The sequence below is a fragment of the Myotis myotis genome, unplaced genomic scaffold, assembly GCF_014108235.1.
Source record: "Myotis myotis isolate mMyoMyo1 unplaced genomic scaffold, mMyoMyo1.p scaffold_m19_p_23, whole genome shotgun sequence".
Classification (NCBI taxonomy): Eukaryota; Metazoa; Chordata; class Mammalia; order Chiroptera; family Vespertilionidae; genus Myotis; species Myotis myotis.
In genome coordinates this window covers 7,773,400-7,793,104 of record NW_023416328.1, presented here as the reverse complement: position 1 = coordinate 7,793,104, position 19,705 = coordinate 7,773,400, and the positions used below count along the sequence as shown (strand labels likewise).

Sequence of the window (19,705 nt, the reverse complement as noted above, 5' to 3'; positions counted from 1 at the left end):
TAGCACAGTGTTATGTCAGTTATATCTCCGTTTTTCAAAATGCAGGCAGGAGAACTAATTTTCTCCAGCCCAGCGGTCAGCGCATGATGGACCCCACAAGGAAGAGGCCGCCAGGAAGAGCTTCAATTCTAGAAAACACCGCTTAGAGGACGTCTGAGGCCCTACCCGGGCGTCCGAGAGCATGCTCAGAATGAGGAACGGAAAGAGCCCCGGCTCAGGAGCTGGACTCACCACCAGACACGGGACCGAGCGGGAGCGAGGAGGCGGGAGGGTGAGACCGAGCCTGCTCTGCCGCTGAGACGTCCAGTTGTCACGCCCGCGCGCCCAGGGGGGGTCCGATGCAGATCCGAGTGGAGCCAGGTGGCTGCCAGCTAGAAAAGCCGCACACCAGTGTAAGCGGTCAGGGCGGGTTTTATCGGGGATGTACTATGGCAACCGGGAAAGAGTCCAGTGGGGCCTGAGCTCCACGTGGATTTGCTCAGAGGCGACAGAGCCTTTTATTTATTTTTTCCTTTATTGATTAAGGTATTAGATATGTGTCCTTATCCCCCCATTCCCCCGCCCCTGCCTGCCGCCCCTCCCCGCTCATGCCCTCACCCCCCGGGTGTCTGTGTCCATTGGTTAGGCCTATATGCTTGCATACAAGTCCTTTGATTGATTTCTCCCCCTTACCCCCACCCTCTCCTACCTTCCCTCTGAGGTTTGATGGTCCGATTGATGCTTCTCTGTCTCTGGATCTGCTTTTGTTCATCAGTTTATGTTGTTCATCATATTCCATAAATGAGTGAGATCATGGGATATTTATGTTTCTCCGACTGGCTTATTTCGCTTAGCATAACACTCTCTAGGTCCATCCATGCTGTTGCAAATGGAAAGAATTCCTTCTTTTTTTACTGCAGCGTAGCATTCCATTGTGTGGATGGACCACCGTTTTCTAATCCACTCGTCTGCTGATGGGCACTGAGGCTGTTGCCAAATCTTTGCTATGGTGAATTGTGCTGCAATGAACATAGGGGTGCATGTGTCCTTTCTGATTGGTGTTTCTAGTTTCTTGGGACAGACTAGACCACCAACTTATACCACGCACAAAAATAAACTCAAAATGGATAAAGGACTTAAACATAAGATAGGAAAGCACAAAAATATTGGAGGAACCCACAGGCAGCAAAATCTCGGACAGATGCCAAAGCAATCTCTTCACCGATACGGCTCCTAGGGCAATGGGAACTAAAGAGAAAATACACAAATGGGACTACATCAAAATAAAAAGCTTTTGTGCAGCGACAGAGCCTTTTAAAAGGAGAATATGAGCCTGGCCAGCGTGGCTCAGTGATTGAGCGTCGACCTATGAACCTGGAGGTCACGGTTCGATTCCCGGTCAGGGCACATGCCCAGGTTGTGGGCTCGATCCCCAGTGTGGGGCGTGCAGGAGGCGGCCGATCCATGGTTCTCTCTCATCACTGATGTTTCTCTTTCTCTCTCCTCCTCCCTTCCTCTATGAAATTAATAAAAATGTATTTAAAAAATAAAAGGAGAGAACGAGCCATTAGGGAGGAAGGTGAGTGGGGGTTCAGGAGTCTGGGAAGTGAAAGGTTAGGCGGGAAAGAGGGTGGGCCCACATGGGAGGTACCTGGGTTTGTGAGCCAGCACACACCGACGTCAGGCTCCTGCCGTCTTCAGAAGGTGCAAACGTCCGGTGATAATACAGGTCCTGGGGCTGGGGCGCCGCTTGCTGACCCTGGTTAACAGCACTGCCTTTTACATCTGCCAGTTGTCAGGCCTACGGACAGGGTCCTACCACCAGGAGCGGGCGGGGCCACAGTAACCTGTTTAGGCTGAGTTTTCCCAGACAGGCACTTCAGGGGGCCCCAGGGTCCATCTAGGGGTGCAGCTTGAGCTCTTAGAAATCTTTCGTGTTGGTCCACAGCCTCACAGGCCAGGCGAGGCGTGGATGGACAGGAGGGCTCCGTGGAGCCTGGCCGGGAGAATCGGTTCTAGAGGCGACAAGCCCAGAAAGAGGGGCCGTGGGGAGGGAGGGAAGAAGAGGAAACGAGGAAGCTGAGAACGATGAAGGATTTCACAGAAGCCGGCCCCGCTGGGGTGCCACCCATGATGTTAGCTCTGCTACGGGCGCGTCCGCCCAACAGCATATGGAGACAACGCCTAGGAAAGCCTTCTGCGGGGACAAGGGCGGTTAACCCGAGGTTTGTGTCGGGAAAGCAAGGAGCCCCTAAGAGGAGAGGCACACCGCGGGATGCAGGTGCCAGTGAGGTGTTTTTTTTTTCCAACCGTTAATTTCTTTATTGATTAAGGTATTACATATGTGACCTCATTCCCCCCATAGCCCCCCCCCCCACTCATGCCCTTGCCCCCTCTGTTGTCTGTGTCCATTGGTTGGGCTTATATGCAGTGAGGTTTAAGGTCTTGTAAAGGCCCGCCCCGCGTGGGGCAGGGGGAGCTGAGCGCTCCCTGCCTGCCGGCCTCACCTGTCTCGCTCCCATCAGCATCTCCCTTCTGCCCAGGTCTCCTCTCTTCTCTAAGAGGATTCTGGTCTCCACGTCGGAGCCATCGCGTGGGGAATTCTCCTCCAATTTGAACGTCTACCCAAGAGCATTCTTGCCTCTGGCTCAATGCCGGCCCCAGACAAAGATAGATATATTTTTAGAAATTACTGTATAAAAGAAATACTAAAAGAGAGAACGTTTACTAACATCTGTAGTTGCTACTGAAGGGGTGGCATTCTTATTCAAATGACATCGTTATAAACATAGTTTAAAATTCACATATGAATAGATTAAAACTGAATGGAGATATTTTTATTGCATGTAATATACTTAAAATAGTTTTTCTTGAAATGTTAACGTTTATTGCATGTGACTTTGTTATATTTAAAACTGTTTTTGAGATATTAATGTTTATTGCATGTAAAAATAAAATAAAATACATATAAAAAAGCTGAATGGAAAGTCCTATATACCAAAATGAAGAAGTTGGGTTTCACATGATGATTTTTTTAAAATATATATTTTTAATTGATTGCGGAGAAGAAGGGAGAGGGAGAGAGAGAGAGAAACATCCATGATGAGAGAGAACCATGGATCGGCTGCCTCCTGCACGCCCCACACTGGGGATCAAGCCCACATCCCAGGCATGTGCCCTGACGAGGAATCGGACGGTGACCTCCTGGTTCATAGGTCAATGCTCAACCCCTGAGCCACATGATGTTTTTCGAATATAACTTTGTGAACATGAATTAAATATGTCTTTGGCCCGAATTGAGAAGGTGGGACACTCGGCCTTCAGGGTTCCCTTCCTGATGAACCTGGTGGGGAATCTGTCAGTGACAAGCCTGAACTTCACGGGTCCAGAAGGGTAAGATGAGGCCAGCACAGCAGGCCGCGTCTCTCCCACTGAATGGATCGGCAAGAGCTGGGAGACTCTGAAAGTAACTATTCAATCCCCGGCCCTGAAAAAGAAACACCTCCAGGTTTGGCAGAATATATATCTCTCAGGCCATAAATCAACAGGAGAAAGAGGAAGAACACTGGATTGTGAAGAACTACTGACAGAGTCCGGCCGGTGTGGCTCAGTGGTTGAGCGTCAACCTATGAACCAGGAGGTCACAGTTCAATTCCTGGTCAGGGCACATGCCCGGGTTGGGGGCTCAATCCCCACTGTGTAGTGTGCAGGAGGCAGCTGGTCAATGAGTCTCTCTCATCACGGATGCTTCTGTTTCTCTCTCCCTTTCTATTCTTCTCTGAAATCAATAAAAATACTTTTTTAAAAAGGAACTACTGCCCTGGCCGGTTTGGCTCAGTGGATAGAGTGTCAGCCTGGGGATTAAAGGGTCCCAGGTTCGATTCTGGTCAAGGGCATGGACCTTGGTTGCGGGCACATCCCCAGTAGGGGGTGTGCAGGAGGCAGCGGATGGATGTTTCTCTCTCATCGATGTTTCTAACTCTCTATCCCTCTCCCTTTCTTTCTGTAAAAAAATCAATAAAATATATTTTTTTAAAAAGGAGTTACTGAAACAGTTGGTGCTGCGTTTTCTTTTCTGTCCTGCGTGTATCTCCTAGCCTGAACTTAACGCATCGAGAAACCCAGAAGTGAGTGAGTGCTGGTGGTGAAAAGCCCTCTGGTTCGAGCCTGCGGATTAAAAGTTCAGGGATCACAGTTTCCCTCCCCCCTCCTTCCGCCTGCCTTTCTTTTCTCCAATCTCTCCCTCCCAAATCAGGAGATCTCCCTGTTGTCATGGTGACGGCGGCAGCTAAGGGCGGGTCACACACAAAAAAACAATGAGTAGGAAAACTTTCTCCTCCACTGGGAGGGGTTGTAGTTCCAAGACCGTGGGGCCAACCCCTCATTTTTATTTTTCTCTCTTTCTACCCTCTGACCACATCAACCAATGAATGCATGAATACGTGGAACAGCAACACACTCTCTCTCTCTTTCTCTCTCTCTCTCTCCCTTTCCTCTGTCTCTCTAAAAAATCAATCAATAAATAAAATAATCTATTTCAAAAAGAACAGTGGTAGTGTACAGCAGTGATCAATTTCTGGAATCATTGGTATCAGAGAATTTCCTTAACTGAAAAATAAAATTACACTATTTTTCTTTTCCATCTTCTTTCTTTTTTGGTTACTGACGAAAACCGTTGCTTGACCAAACTTCTCGTCAGGCCCCTGAAACTTCCCCTTCGTCCCAGCTACCAGCACGCACTTCCTTATAAAACCTAATTTTAGCGAGAACCCTGCGAAGGCACTTTCTTTGCCAGAGACTCCCACCCCAGATGACTGACCATCCTCAATATGTAATGAAACAACAACTCCTCCTCCTCCTCCTCCTCCTCCTCCTCCTCCTCCTCCTCCTCCTCCTCTTCCTCCTTCCCCCCAGTTTGTGTCTGATGAGCCCAATCTGCCTCCAGCAGGAATCCTGTTAGGTCGATGTTGCCAGAGCCTCTCTTACTCCTGTTTCCTCTTAGTAATGCTTTTTGTTCTGTTTTTAAAAAATATATTTTTTATTGATTTCAGAGAGGAAGGGATGGGGAGAGGCAGAAAAACATCCATGATGAGAGAGAATCATGGACTGGCTGCCTCCCGCATGCCCCACGCCTGCAACCCGGGCCTGTGCCCTGACCGGGAATCGAACCCTGACCTCCTGGTTCATAGGTTGATGCTCAACCACTGAGCCACACCGGCCGGGCTTAGTGACATTTTATATGCTGACTCTCACCCCTGCTCCTTGGCTATCAGTTCTCACTTGCCTTTGCCATATTTGGGATTGAGCCTAATCTTTCTCCTTTACTGTAAAACCCCATTGCATTGGCCACTGTACCTATTACAATGGTCCTGAATACAGTCGGCCTTCCCATCTTGGTCACTGAATTATTTCTTTAACACTACCACCAACATATCTCCTCTTTAAAAAAAAAAAAAGTATACTTTAAAAAAATACGAGGCCAAAAAAAAAAAAAAAAAGGAGACATATGTAATACTCTTTGTAATACTTTAAGCAATAAAAAAAACAAAAACAAAAAACAAAAAAATAAAATAAAAAAATACCAGGGGATGGAACAATAGACCCAACTAATCCATATAGCAGACCATAGTGTCTTTATGTCGGATGGGGATCTCTCCCTTCCCCTTACCTTCTGTAATATTCTTTAATTTAAATCCTTTTTTGATTAAAGTATTACATGTCTCCTTTTCCCCCCATTGACCTCTCCCCGGCCTCTCCCACCCCCCACCGTCTGTCATATTGCGTAGACATTTCCTCATACAGCACGGAATGCAGATAAACTCAAAATAATTAACAACAAAAATCAAAATATGCATGACTTCCGAGGCTGGATACACAAGGAGCTGAGATTAACCTCCCGGGTCGGACACGACCTTTTTATTGATCAAATCAGGCCGTGGTGGCTCCAGCTCTGCTGGAATCACAGCCGCGCCCTCGGGGTACGTGTGGCCCACGGCTGCTCCCACGGAGCCCCTGCAGAGGCGAGCACCTGGCACAGAGACCAGGAGGTCCCCCTACACATGCAACACCGGCCCTGGCTGGGGTGGCTCCGTGGACAGAGCATCGGCCTGCGCACCGAAGGGTCCTGGGTTCGAATCCAGTCAAGGGCACAGGCCGGGGTGGCTCCGTGGACAGAGCGTCGGCCTGCGCACCGAAGGGTCCTGGGTTCGAATCCAGTCAAGGGCACAGGCCGGGGTGGCTCCGTGGACAGAGCGTCGGCCTGCGCACCGAAGGGTCCCGGGTTCGAATCCAGTCAAGGGCACAGGCCGGGGTGGCTCAGTGGACAGAGCGTCGGCCTGTGCACCAAAGGGTCCCGGGTTCGAATCCAGTCAAGGGCACAGGTCAGGGTGGCTCAGTGGACAGAGCGTCGGCCTGCGCACCGAAGGGTCCTGGGTTCAAATCCAGTCAAGGGCACAGGCCGGGGTGGCTCCGTGGACAGAGCGTCGGCCTGTGCACCGAAGGGTCCCGGGTTCGAATCCAGTCAAGGGCACAGGCCGGGGTGGCTCCGTGGACAGAGCGTCGGCCTGTGCACCGAAGGGTCCCGGGTTCGAATCCAGTCAAGGGCACAGGCCGGGGTGGCTCCGTGGACAGAGCGTCGGCCTGCGCACCGAAGGGTCCCGGGTTCGAATCCAGTCAAGGGCACAGGCCGGGGTGGCTCAGTGGACAGAGCGTCGGCCTGCGCACCGAAGGGTCCCGGGTTCGAATCCAGTCAAGGGCACAGGCCGGGGTGGGGGCTCCATCCCCAGTGGGGGGCGTGCAGGAGGCAGCTGAGCCACGATTCTCTGTCACCACTGATGCGTCTCTCCCCCTCTCCCTCTCTGAAATCAATCAATCAATAAAAATATGTAATATCTGGTCCTTTACAGGAAAAAAAAAACAAACCCCAAACTTCCAGCCTTTGAATTACAGTTTGGGGGAAATTTTTAAAAAGGAAAAGGGAAGCCAGAACAGGAAGGGTCACGTGGCAAACCTGAGGGGCACCACGGGGGGAACATTGGGGGGAACATTGGGGAGACATTGGGGGGACATTGGGGAGGCGGCTGAGTAATCCGTTTCAGAGCAAAGGGAGAGGAAGACACAGGGGCACCCGGGGCAGAGCAAGGCCCAGCTGCCGTTTTAAAGGTTGTGACACTTTGCCAAACCTGCACAATTTTTTTAAAAAATGACGCCTGATGTGAACACGGAAACTGGAGGGGGTGTGTGCTGGGGGGGGGGGGGTCTGACTTGAAGCCCCTACAAGCCCCTCAGATGAAAGATGTTTTCTTGGAAAAAAAAATTTAAAATTAGAGAAGCAATCAAGCATCCTAACGGCAAGCTAAGAATGATGAACATTACAAACACTGTTTTCCCACAGGAAAGACCTCGAGTTCAGAAATACGAGAAATATTTCACCCTTCCCAGTGAATGCGCTAAACCAACGGGAAAGCGGCTCCTGTTTTAAAAGGACATAGTTTTTCGGAAAGAAAAAGAAACACACACACAAAAGAAACAAAAAAAAACACCGAGGTTAACACGAAGGTTAAAGGCTAGAATGAAAACGATGATACGCAGCCTGGAGAGGGAAATTACTGGTGAGGAGAATACTTTTATTCTTAAAGTTTTTTGCGGCGCAAACGACCCACAGGAAATCCCCACCGGTGCCTTAAGGAGAAGGGACCGGAAGAAGATGGCGGAAACGGAAACCGGAAGGGAAAAGAAAGGACGCCGCACGTCTCCCGGCCCCGCCCACTCCCGGCGGACTCGCACAGGACCCGCCCCTGGGGCTGCGGCTGGCCTGCGAGCTACGTGACCTTCCCGCCGTGCACTGCGAGCGAGCGAGCGAGCCGGCAGCACTCGCGCCATGGCCGCGCGCAGACAGCGGCGACAGGCCGGCCGCTCTGACCGCAGTCCGCGCGGCCAGGGTGCGATCCGCGGGCTCTCGGGGGCCGACGCTCCACTCGATCGGACTGCAGGACGTTTTAAACAATATCCCAGCCGGGCTTTCGCTATATAGAGAGGGAGACCGGAGAAGGAAACGGTGTTTGCAAACACAGGGCGGAACTAGTGTTACAAGCTTATGTGCGCCGTGTACGTGAGTGTTCACCGTAACACACTCCGGCGCGCCCCTACCGGTGAAGGAAGTCAATGCATCAAACCAGCTGCACGCGCGCCCACCCTCCTGTAACCCTTCAGGGACAAGCAGAAGCTGTAAAGTGGACGGGGGCCAGGTTTCCCTGTGTCTTCACTGAGAATAATTAAAGATCACGTTTCTCCCACCTCACCCCCTCCGCCTCCTGCAGAAATGAGGCATTAAGTGTCACTTTCTTTTTAAAGTTTCACTTTTGAAATAAATATATAGGGTGTCTCCCCCTAAAAAAGCGTATACACCTGATAGCTCCATGGATGTTTCTTTATTTTCAGCTTGAACCCACTGGAATTCATAATTATTCGAAGTGTGTATACATTTTGGGGGGGGGGGCGGGGGCGCCCTGTATTTAAAACCCCTGCTCCAGTGAACACAGGCATTCCTGGCTCCCGGATCCCATCTTTTTTTTTTTTTTCCCCCTGAACTTTTTGGCTCCCTTGTCCCCGGCCTCCCATCTTTCCCGATGCTAGATGGCGCTGTGAGTTCGGGGGGTCCCCGATTCCCCCCCAGAAACAGCAGAGCAGGGACGTCTGAAATTTGAGAAGGGGAGTTTTAAGCGGAGAAATAACCTGTGTTGGGAGCTGAACTGCCTCCTTCTAGGAAGAGCCTTCCCCGTCGGACTCCCGCAAAGCAAGGCCGTTCCCCTGAAAACACCCCATTTTTTTCTGGGGCCAGCCTGATGCTTGCTTTCTCTCTCGTTTCCCCCACCCCGTACTCTTCAGTTGCCGCGAAGAGTTTGACTCTAAACCAGCGGTTCTCAACCTTCCTGACGCGGCGACCCTTTCATACGGTTCCTCATGTGGTGGGGACCCCCACTTTCATTGTTACAAATTGAACATCATTAAAGCATCGCGATTCATCACAAAAACAACATGTAACTATCTATGTGTTCTCCGATGGTCTTAGGCGACCCCTGTGAAAGGGTCGTGTGACCCCCAAAGGGGCCGCGACCCACAGGTTGAGAACCGCTGCTCTAAACTGTATTTTTTTCCCCCTTAAAGTGTACAAGACTGCCCTAGCTGGTGTGGCTCAGTGGGTAGAGCGCTGGCCTGCAGACTGACAGGTCCCAGGTTCGATTCGGGTCAAGGGCACATGCCCGGGTTGTGGGTTCCATGCCCAGAGAGTGGTGTGCAGGAGGCATCCGATCAATGACTCTCTTTCATCATTGATGTTTCTCTCTCTCTCCTCCTTTCCTCTGAAATCAATAAAAATATCTTTAAAAAAAATGTATACGATACCCAAACTCTCATTTTAATTACACCAGCTGTGGTCCTAGTAATCAGACCCGGATGAAACAAAACCATCCAAACAAACAAACAAACAAACAACCACTATAAAATCCCAACACGTTAACAGGTAATAAAATCCTACAAAAACCTAGCCCAGACAGCATGTATTTCCAGCTTTCGTCAGGGGTTCTGAAATGGCTACTTGCCACGTGGTATCTCAGATCTTTCGACTTCTACACATTCGCTGGTCCCTCTGTGAATACAAGTCAGTCCTTATTCTGTCGTCCCTACCGCTGAGGTGTGTGGCTTCTGCTACTTATCCTTTATGTATTCAATCATAAATTGCTTCCTCCAGGAAACCTTCAACGACCCCTTAAATTCCGGCTGCATAGCAGTACATCCTGTGGCTTGCGACAGAATAACAGGGTCCTCGCTAATGCACGTCTAGTCTGACTTCCGTTGCTGCTTTAAATCTCTACTTGACTGATGGCTCACGTGAAGGAGACCCTGGATCTTTGCTGTTCATGTATCCAGTCCACACAGGAGGCAATCCTCAATGCCATAAAGCTGCCACTCAATTTTTTTTTTTTAGTTTTCCAAAAACGAATGGGTCAGACCCAATTGTCTTCACATATACCAATACTAGTGAATAACTGGGTATAGAAGCTAAAGTATATTTTACAAGAGCATCAGAAATATGATCTACAGCCCTACCTCATTTGGCTTAGTAGATAGAGCGTCGGCCTGTGGACTGAAGGGTCGTGGGTTCGATTCTGGTCAAGGGCATATGCCCGGGTTTTGGGCTCGATCCCCAGTAGGGGGCGTGCAGGAGGCAGCTGATCAATCATTCTCTCTCATCATTGATGTTTCTATCTCTCTCTCTCCCGTCCTCTCTAAAATCAATTTTAAAAAATATATTTTATTTTTTTAAAATATATTTTATTGATTTTTTACAGAGAGGAAGGGAGAGAGAGAGAGAGTTAGAAACATCGATGAGAGAGAAACATCGATCAGCTGCCTCCTGCACATCTCCCACTGGGGATGTGCCCGCAACCCAGGTACATGCCCTTGACCGGAATTGAACCTGGGACCTTTCAGTCCGCAGGCCGACGCTCTATCCACTGAGCCAAACCGGTTTCGGCTTAAAAAATATATTTTAAAAGGAGAAAAGAAAATATGATCTACATAGGGATAAACTACAAAGGGACACAACAGAAATTTGGGGGATGATGAAAAATGTTCTGGATCTGAATGATGGTTGTGCTTGCATGCCTGGATGCATTTGTTGAAATACACTGAACTATCTACTGGAAAAAAAGATGAATGTCAGCTGAATAAACCCAACTTAAAAAGAAATGGGTTATGGTATCAATGTCCTTACTTTTGTTCTTTCCTTCTTTAATTAGTAGTGCCCCCCGAAATGTTACAAATAGGGTTAGCACTTTTGGATATCATGTTTCACTTTTAAAATGTGGGCATTTCAGTGGGCACGATATAATGGGTTCTTTGATTTTTTTTTGGGGGGGGGGCCTGCCACTTGCTACTATAGGTCACAGCTCGAGGCCATCCCCCCTGTAGAGAGAGTATTTGGAGAGTTGTATTGTCACCAGGCCAAAGGTGAGATACCAAGGCCACTTCTCAGTGTGGTGTCCAAAGAATGTGCTGCCGAAGAGCCCTGGGGAGGAGGCAGGCAGATAAAACGTTTAACATTCCTGATTTTTTTTTTTTTTTGCTACTTACGTGCCATTGGCCACTGGGCTTTCATACTGAGGCATGAGCCGTGTGGAGTCTGGCTGCTGGGCTGTTGGTCCAGTCCGGCCATTGTCTGTGTGGCTTCGGGCAAGTGTCTTCACCCACCCACCCGTGCCTCCGATTTCTGATCTGGAAAAGAGTGACAAGAGTCTTGATGTGGCCGTAGCCCGTTTGGCTCAATGGATACAGCACTGACCCTCGGACTGAAGGGAACCAGGTTTGATTCTGGCCAAGGGTACAGATGTACCTTGTCCAGGAGGTGCAGGAGGCAATCAGTCAATGTGTCTCTCTCATATCGATGCTTCTCTCTGTCTCTCCCTCTCCCTTCCATTCTCTCTAAAAATCAATGGGAAAATATCCTTGGGTGAGGATTAACAAAAAAATAAATAAATAGAGCCCTAACCGGTTTAGCTCAGTGGATAGAGCGTCAGCCTGCGGACTGAAGGGTCCCGGGTTCGATTCCAGTCAAGGGCATGTACCTTGGTTGCGGGCACATCCCCAGTAGGGGGTGTGCAGGAGGCATCCGATCAATGACTCTCTTTCATCGTTGATGTTTCTCTCTCTCTCTCCTCCTTTCCTCTGAAATCAATAAAAATATCTTTTAAAAAAATGTATACGATTCCCAAACTCTCATTTTAATTACACCAGCTGTGGTCCTAGTAATCAGACCCAGATGAAACAAAACCAACCAACCAAACAAACAAACAAAAAACCACTATCAAATCCCAACACGTTAACATGTAATAAAATCCTACAACAACCTAGCCCCGACAGCATGTATTTCCAGCTTTCGTCAGGGGTTCTGAAATGGCTACTTGCCACGTGGTATCTCAGATCTTTCGACTTCTACACATTCGCTGGTCCCTCTGTGAATACAAGTCAGTCCTTATTCTGTCGTCCCTAGCGCTGAGGTGTGTGGCTTCTGCTACTTATCCTTTATGTATTCAATCATAAATTGCTTCCTCCAGGAAACCTTCAACGACCCCTTAAATTCCGGCTGCATAGCAGTACATCCTGTGGCTTGCGACAGAATAACACAGGGTCCTCGCTAATGCACGTCTAGTCTGATTTCCGTTGCTGCTTTACATCTCTACTTGACTGATGGCTCACGTGAAGGAGACCCTGGATCTTTGCTGTTCATGTATCCAGGCCACACAGGAGGCAAGCCTCACATGCCATAAAGCTGCCACTCAATTTTATTTATTTATTTATTTTTTTAGTTTTCCAAAAACGAATGGGTCAAACTCAATTGTCTTCACATATACCAATACTAGTGAATAACTGGGTATAGAAGCTAAAGTATATTTTACAAGAGCATCAGAAATATGATCTACAGCCCTACCTCGTTTGGCTCAGTGGATAGAGCCTGGGCCTGTGGACTGAAGGGTCCTGGGTTCGATTCTGGTCAAGGGCATATGCCCGGGTTTTGGGCTCGATCCCCAGTAGGGGGGCGTGCAGGAGGCAGCTGATCAATCATTCTCTCTCATCATTGATGTTTCTATCTCTCTCTCTCCCTCTCCCGTCCTCTCTAAAATCAATTTTAAAAATTTTATTTTATTTTATTTTATTTTATTTTAAAATATATTTTATTGATTTTTTACAGAGAGGAAGGGAGAGAGATAGAGAGTTAGAAACACCGATGAGAGAGAAACATCGATCAGCTGCCTCCTGCACATCTCCCACTGGGGATGTGCCCGCAACCCAGGTACATGCCCTTGACCGGAATCGAACCTGGGACCTTTCAGTCCGCAGGCCGACGCTCTATCCACTGAGCCAAACCGGTTTCGGCTTAAAAAATATATTTTAAAAGGAGAAAAGAAAATATGATCTACATAGGGATAAACTACAAAGGGACACAACAGAAATTTGGGGGATGATGAAAAATGTTCTGGATCTGAATGATGGTTGTGCTTGCATGCCTGGATGCATCTGTTGAAATACACTGAACTATCTACTGGGAAAAAGACGAATGTCAGCTGAATAAACCCAACTTAAAAAGAAATGGGTTATGGTATCAATGTCCTTACTTTTGTTCTTTCCTTCTTTAATTAGTAGTGCCCCCCGAAATGTTACAAATAGGGTTAGCACTTTTGGGTCTCATGTTTCACTTTTAAAATGTGGGCATTTCAGTGGGTACCATATAATGGGTTCTTTGATTTTTTTGGGGGGGTGGTGCCTGCCACTTGCTACTATAGGTCACAGCTCGAGGCCATCCCCCCTGTAGAGAGAGTATTTGGAGAGTTGTATTGTCACCAGGCCAAAGGTGAGATACCAAGGCCCCTTCTCAGTGTGGTGTCCAAAGAATGTGCTGCCGAAGAGCCCTGGGGAGGAGGCAGGCAGATAAAACATTTAACATTCCTGATTTTTTTTTTTTGCTACTTACGTGCCATTGGCCACTGGGCTTTCATACTGAGGCATGAGCCGTGTGGAGTCTGGCTGCTGGGCTGTTGGTCCAGTCCGACCACTGTCTGTGTGGCTTCGGGCAAGTGTCTTCACCCACCCACCCGTGCCTCAGATTTCTGATCTGGAAAAGAGTGACAAGAGTCTTGATGTGGCCGTAGCCCGTTTGGCTCAATGGATACAGCACTGACCCTCGGACTGAAGGGACCCGGGTTCGATTCTGGCCAAGGGTACAGATGTACCTTGTCCAGGAGGTGCAGGAGGCAATCAGTCAATGTGTCTCTCTCATATCGATGTTTCTCTCTGTCTCTCCCTCTCCCTTCCATTCTCTCTAAAAATCAATGGGAAAATATCCTTGGGTGAGGATTAACAAAAAAATAAATAAATAGAGCCCTAACCGGTTTAGCTCAGTGGATAGAGCGTCAGCCTGCGGACTGAAGGGTCCCGGGTTCGATTCCAGTCAAGGGCATGTACCTTGGTTGTGGGCACATCCCCAGTGGGGGGTGTGCAGGAGGCAGCTGATCGATGTTTCTCTCTCATCGATGTTTCTAACTCTCTATCCCTCTCCCTTCCTCTCTGTAAAAAAATCAATAAAATATATTTTAAATAAAAAATAAATAGAGGTAGGAAAAATGGGGTCTTGATGTGGTATTTTGCAACGGAGAGGTCAGAATCCATCTGGATCTGAATACTGTGGCGGATGCCCACTGGTATCTTACTGTCTGTTGAGCATGGTTCTAGGAACTCTCCGTGAATGTCCCACTGCAGCGCGGGGCTGAGTCTTAGCTCAGGTTCTGTCCCCTGGAGTGACTCCACAAGACGCATGTTAGCAGTCGGGGTTTCTACGTGGGGAGTCCCAGACCCAAGTCCCCATGTCCCTCTGTCCGGGTGACTATTCTGTCTTTTTTTCCTTTAAATGTTCACATTTTTTTTAATGCTTTTTAAATTGATGTTTAGAGACATAGGAAAGGAGAGGGAGAGACAGAAGCACGGATGAGAGAGACACAATGATCGGCTGCCTCCGGCACCTCCCCGCCAATCAGGGATGGAGCCTGCAACCCGGGCACGTGCCCGGACCGAGAATCAAACCAGAGACCTCTTGGTGCACGGGGTGATGCTCAACCACTGAGCCACACGGGCTGGGCGAGATGGCTATTCTGATTCTACGTTCAGAATCTCTCCAGGGGAGGTGGGGGTGGTTTCCTCCTGACTCCTGATCCAAAAACCAAGAAGTAAGCAGTAGCCAGTGTGTGTTCTGCGGCTTTTTCTTTCTTTTTTAATAAACATATTTTATTGATTTTTTACAGAGAGGAAGGGAGAGGGATAGAGAGCCAGAAACATCGATGAGAGAGAAACATCGATCAGCCGCCTCCTGCACACCCCACTGGGGATGTGCCCACAACCCAGGTACATGCCCTTGACTGGAATCGAACCTGGGACCCTTCAGTCCGCAGGCCGACGCTCTATCCACTGAGCCAAACCGGTTAGGGCGTCTGTGGCTTTTTCGTTCTGTATTGCTGCTCACCAGCTTCAGAGACACCTCCCTGACATTAACACTACAGTATGTCTTGAGCCCTAGCTGGTTTGGCTCAGTGGATAGAGCGTTGGCCTGCGGACTGAAGGGTCCCGGGTTCAATTCCGGTCAGGGGCACATGCCCGGGTGGCAGGCTCGACCCCCGGTGGGAGGTGTGCAGGAGGCTGCTGAGCAATGATTCTCTCTCATCACTGATGTTTCTATCTCTCTCTTCCTCTCCCTTCCTTTCTCAAATCAATAAAAATATATTTTTAAAGTAAACTGTGTCTTGAGTATAAACAAGTGCTATCTACACATTTAATTCCCGCAAATCTTTTTTTTTTTTTCCTGGTTAATCCTCACCTGAGGATATTTTTCCATTGATTTTTAGAGACAGTGGAAGAGGGGAGAGGCAGAGGCAGAGGGAGAAACACTGGTGTGACAGAGACACATCAACTGGTCGCCTTCTGAACGGGCCTGGACTAGGGCCGGGGACCGAGCCTGCCACTGAGGTACGTGCCCTTGACCGGAATCGAACCCGGGACCCTTCAGTCCACAAACTGACCCTCTATGCACCGAGCCAAACCGGCCAGGACCCCTCAAATCTTTATGAGGGGGCCACTGTTGTTATTGCCATGGAGCTTATAACGAAATCATGTCTTTAAAACATGGCTGGAAGCCATCAATGATTCTGTCTCCTCCTTGATCTCTCTCTCTCTCTCTCTCTCTCTCTCTCTCTCCTCCCTCCCTCCCTTCTTCTCTGAAATCAATAAAAGTATATATATATATTTTAATATATTTTATTGATTTTTTACAGAGAGGAAGGCAGAGGGATAGAGAGTTAGAAACATCGACCAGCTGCCTCCTGCACACCCCCCACTGGGGATGTGCCCACAACCCAGGTACATGCCCTTGACCGGAATCGAACCTGGGACCTTTCAGTCCGCAGGCCGACGCTCTATCCACTGAGCCACACCGGTTTGGCAATAAAAGTATATTTTTAAAAAACGCATAGCTGGCAGCCTTGGGTCTAGTAAGCGGTAGAAACAGGAGAGCCTTGGTCAGCCCCCCAGGTTCTTGTTTCACCAGCTTCTGAGGAGCGTGTCGAGCTGGAAGCAGCACAGGGGTGGGGCCCTGCCTGGAGTGGCCCAGATACAGACGAGGAGAGGGTGACAGACTCTGCACACTGTTCACGCAAGACCTACCTCGGGCCCTGACCGGTGTGGCTCAGTGGACAGAGCGTCGGCCTGCGGACCGAAGGGTCCCAGGTTCTATTCTGGCCAAGGGCACGTACCGCAGTTGCAGGCTCCTCCCTGGCCCGGGCCGCGTGCCGGAGGCAACCAATCGATGTGTTTCTCTCACATCGATATTTCTCTCTGTCTTTCCCTCTCTCTTCCACTCTCTCTGAAAAATCAATGGAAAAATATCCTCGGGTGAGAATTCACGAAAAAAGAGAAATAGGAAAAGACCTACCTTGGTGCACTTCATCACACTGTCCTGTGAGTCCGGCGATAAGAAGGGGGGCTCCGTGCCAGCTCGCGTGCAGACAGGGTTGCTGGGAGCATCATGGGGCCACGGAGACGCAGGTCACAGAACTAGGGGGGGAAAGTGCAGGAGGAAAAGGCAAAGTCATGAGAAAAGGATGGAGGGCTTGCCCTGGCCGTTGTAGCTCAGGGGTTAGAGCATCAGCCCTCGCTCCAAAGGGTCCAGGGTTCGATTCCTGGTCAAGGACACATACCTGGGTTGCAGGTCCAATCTCCACCTTGGTTGGGCACATTCAGGAGGCAACAAGTGATGTGTCTCTCTACATCGATGTTTCTCTCTTTCCCTCCCTCCCTCCCTCCCTCCCTCCCTCCCTCCCTCCCTCCCTCTGTCCTGTCCTTTAGACTCTCTCTCTCCCTCCTTTTTACTCTCTCTAAAAAAAATCAATGGAAATAATTTCCTTGGGTGAGGATTAAACAAAAATAAAATAAGAATACAAAGGTCTTGTCCAACCGGTATGGCTCAGTGGTTGAGCACCGACCTATGAATCAGGAGGCCACGTTTCAATTCCCAGTCAGGGCACATGTCCAGGTGACAGCTCAGTCTCCATTGGGGTTGGGGGGGGGGGTTATGCAGGAGGCATCCAATCAGTGATTCTCTCTCATCACTAATGTTTCTATCTCTCTCTCTCCATCCCCCTTCTAAAATCAATAAAAACAGCCCTAGCTGGTGTGGCTCAGTGGATAGAGCGTCGGCCTGTGGACTGAGGGGTCCCGGGTTCGATTCTGGTCAAGGGCGCGTGCCTGGGTTGCAGGAGGCAGCCAATTGATGGTTCTCTCTCATCATTGATGTTTCTGTTCCCCCCTCTCCCTTCCTCTCTGAAATCAATAAAAATATATTTTAGAAAGTAATAATAAAATCAACAAAGACATATTTTTTAAAAATTAAGGTTGATGGTTTCATAGAGTGACGATGAGGAGTAATTTTTTCCCTGAGACCTGACCTTTAGAGTCTGTAGATAGAGCATTCACCCCCCACCCCACCCCGCAGAGCTCCTGACTGCGGACATACGCTTTGGAGTAAACGCATCCATCGAGGGAGCATGGGTTTGCTCTGTGGGTTGCTCACATCATCATAAGCCCAGAACAAAGGGTCCCTCCCGAATAGGTTTTTTTAAATATATTTTATTGATTTTTTACAGAGAGGAAGGAAGAGAGGTAGAGAGTCAGAAACATCAATGGGAGAGAAACATCGATCAGCCGCCTCCTGCACACCTCCCACTGGGGAAGTGCCCGCAACCCAGGCACATGCCCTTGACCGGAATCGAACCCGGGACCCCTCAGTCTGCAGGCCGACGCTCTATCCACTGAGCCACACCGGTTTCAGCCCGAATAGCTTTTATGGCCATTAATTCGAGGATTGCATTGCTTGCATAGCAGACACAGGCTACTGCGTCTCAGAGATGCCCCTGTTAAGGCTGCTTCCTTGTCAGAGGGTGTGTTTCTTTCTACAGAAACCTGCTGGCATTGGTGCCTTTCACGTTAAAGACCCAAGTAGGTCCTAGTCTGCTCATGGGAGCCTTGAATTGCTTCTACCCAAAGGCTGCTTTTGTGTCCCTTGTTAGATAGATAGATAGATAGATAGATAGATAGATAGATAGACAGATAGATATAGATAGATAGATAGATAGATAGATAGATAGATATCTATATATACTTTTGAGAGAGGGAGGGAGAGGGACAGAAACATCAGTGATGAGAGAGAATCATTGATGGGCTGCCTCCTGCACACCCACCCCCACCCTGGGGATCCAGCCCTCAACCTGGGCTTGTGCCCTGATGGGGAATCAAACCCTGACCTCCTGATTCATGGGTGGATGCTCAACCACTGAGCCACACGGGTGGGCTGGGTCTCTTGGTTTCACGGGAGGCATTCCCTGTTCCACGCCGACGGAGGTCACGCCACAAACAGCCTGTTCCCGAAGACCTATGTCAGAGAGGGGTCAAAGGCTGAGCCTGAAACAATAGACATCAATGAATCAGCGAAATGACCAGAGAGGTGGATACGTACAATTTCTGGAAAACACTCCAACAGGGGCCGTGCCTTGTCTGCCTTTCCAAAATAACTAACAACAACAACAATAATAATAACAACCATGCAATGGCGTACAGAGAGATGTCTGAAAAGATGACCCTAGCGGAAGAAATATGATGAGGCCCGCCATGCAATATACAGAAGATGCCGGCTATCATAGGCTTGTACCCGTAAAAGCCCCCCCTCATCCTAGGAACCCATGTCACCCCAATAAAAGTCATTAATTTTTATCTTTTAAAGAAAAATGATTATGAATGCATTTTGGGGGGGGGGCGGGGGAAGAGAAAGGTGTACACCATGCAAAACACAGGGATCTGGCCGTAGACCCGACTTGTGTCATCTGCAGCCATGCGCCTGCACAGCTGAGGCAGAGACATCTGCACGCGAACACGGAAAAGCGAGAGGGGATACCTATGACAGCACCGGCCTGGGTCGGGGGACAGACAGCAGGCAGGGCGGCTCCGGAGCGGATTCTCCGAACCGGCCCCAGCGGCAGCGCGGACAGCGGGCCTCCCCGGTGCAGCCGACCCCCCGGCGGAGCGCAGGCCAGGGGCCCCCGCCGGGCCCGGACGCCGTGTGTCCGGCAGGCCCCGCCCTTGGGTGGATGGGCGACGCTGGGAGGGGGCCATGGGTTGAGCTCGCTCGGGGAGGCCGTCTGCGCATGCGCAGGAGGCGCCCACCCCTGCTGGCTTTGGGGGTTGCGGAGCCTGGAACAGAAATTCCTGGAGGCCCCAGGGAAGCCGAAGGAGGGGCGTGTCGCGGGAGGAAAAAAAAAAAAAAAGTGCACCGGGCAAGGCCTCTCCATAGTTAAAGCGGGGAATGGGGTTGGGGAGATCGCACTAAAATGGGCAAGAATTCTGGGGACATAAATGTCAACGTTTTCTATCGGATCCTGGCTGGGGCCGGGGGGTGAGGGCGGGGGTATGGGCAGTTAGAGACATGCAGACCTGGAATCATGGTCCTAGGGAACCATCGCCCTCATTTTTTTTTGTTAGGAGTGGTCTGGGTGTTGTGGTTATAAAGAACACCCTTATGGCCTGGCCGGTGTGGCTCAGTGGTTGGGCGTCCACGTAGGAACCAGGAGGTCACAGG

General features: G+C 49.6%; 2 long non-coding RNA genes across 2 annotated transcripts; both read right to left on the bottom strand.

The window, feature by feature from the left end:
• Positions 1-949: 949 nt before the first annotated feature.
• On the bottom strand, positions 950-2,674 carry LOC118679179. The gene is made up of 3 exons (XR_004975166.1): positions 2,487-2,674; positions 1,631-1,994; positions 950-998 (listed from the first exon to the last, which is right to left on the bottom strand). It is a non-coding gene; the product is annotated as an uncharacterized LOC118679179 (long non-coding RNA).
• Positions 2,675-11,095: 8,421 nt separating this feature from the next.
• LOC118679203 lies at positions 11,096-18,506 on the bottom strand. The gene is made up of 4 exons (XR_004975177.1): positions 18,378-18,506; positions 16,511-16,632; positions 13,508-13,648; positions 11,096-11,253 (listed from the first exon to the last, which is right to left on the bottom strand). It is a non-coding gene; the product is annotated as an uncharacterized LOC118679203 (long non-coding RNA).
• Between the last annotated feature and the right edge of the window lie 1,199 nt (positions 18,507-19,705).